Raw genomic sequence first — 1,716 nt, forward strand, 5'->3', positions numbered from 1 at the left:
TAAAACCTGCTATTATCATATCATGTCAAGAAGAAAAATAATGATAGCCCTAGAACAATCAACAGAAGAGTCAAAGAGTTCGAGAATCAAAGAAGCCTAATCTAGAGGAAACCGAGGTGGTTAACTAGGAAGGCAATGACTAAGGAAATTGGATATTTGATCCTTCGAAGTACTTATTTATATCCTAGTAAGATGGATAAGAGTATTTTAGGGCCATTATGAGTTTATGTACGAATTACGTTTGACCTGAATTCTCAAGAAAGAGATACGTAGGCGGCCTATGTCGGCTTGGGTAAACCCCTTAGAGAAATTTATCTTTTCTTTTTATGTATGAACTACGTGATGACCTGAATTCCCGAGAAAGGGATACGTAGGCGGCCTATGTCGGCTTCGGTCAACCCATTAATTTCTGTTGTATATCCCTAGCGTAGGCCTGAACTATGTTTGACCTGATTCCTGCTTCAACGGGATACGTAGGCGCCCCAACGGCTCGGTCATATAACCCCAGGAAAGAAAAACTGAGGCAAAATTTTTGAGAAGGAATCTAAAAAATTCACAAGAGAAGATCTACATCCAACAAAAAGAATGAAGATCAGCAAAGACTTCAGATCCACTCGGATTGGTATCATCTCAAACAACTTTAAACTGGGGCAGAAATTTTGAGGAAGACCTCAAAATTTTCACCAAATGCTAGAACATATTCCAAATTCCCCAGCACCAGAGGTTAAAGCTTTGGAAGCCACCAACTGTAACAAAGTCTGGGTAGACTCAATTTTTGGCTATGGTAGAACTACTTGAAGAAACCCTCCAACAATGATCATGAGTTTTGGAAACCATCCATCAAATATAGTCAAAACCACGAGGAAGACATTCGTTGAGCTAGTACATGACATGACTGGCAGAGATTTTCAAAAGTTTTACAGAAGTTTTCAAAATTATTTTCAAAAATTTAAGACTATTTTCCAAAAATCTTACGACTCACTTATTTAGTATTTGCCTAGACATCATTTGGGATGGAGTGTCAGGGTGGAAGTCTCGATATGGTGGAATGCCCAAGAGATAGAAAGGAGAAAATCAAGGATCAAAGGAGGTCAACACAGAGTAGTTTCATTCAAACTAATCATTTTTCTGTGGATGCAGGGTTCAATATACAAAATGAGGGTCTCTTTCAAATATCCCCGAGCAAAATGGGAGCCACAACAGAGCATTAATACCCAAGAACGGTATTTTAGGGTAGCCCTAAAAATAGGTTTAACGCCCATTTATTGAGGACCTTTTGATTTGTCCATCTCATTTCTCGAGATCGTAGGCGACAAACAAAAGCTCTTTGTCTTTTTTACACATATCGTATTTAGAAGTTTCCTAAAAATAGTCGCTAGTAAAAGCGACTTTGTGTCTACTAATCATCTACCTTGAGTACAGGTACATGTAGAAAGTAGGACGCTGGCAAATAAAATCAGGTAAAATTACACATCATAGCCGCAAGGCATTGCCTCAAGGGCTATTGCATATCATTACCACAATGGCTATTGCATATCATCGCCACAATCGCTATTGCATATTATCGCCACAATGGCTATTGCATATCATCACCACAATGGCTATTGCATATCATCGCCACAATGGCTATTGCATATTATTGCCACAAGGGCTATTGCATATCATCGCCACAAGGGCTATCGCATATCATCGCCATAAGGGCTATCGCATATCATC

Source organism: Capsicum annuum, chromosome 12 (genome assembly GCF_002878395.1).
Source record: "Capsicum annuum cultivar UCD-10X-F1 chromosome 12, UCD10Xv1.1, whole genome shotgun sequence".
Taxonomy (NCBI): domain Eukaryota; kingdom Viridiplantae; phylum Streptophyta; class Magnoliopsida; order Solanales; family Solanaceae; genus Capsicum; species Capsicum annuum.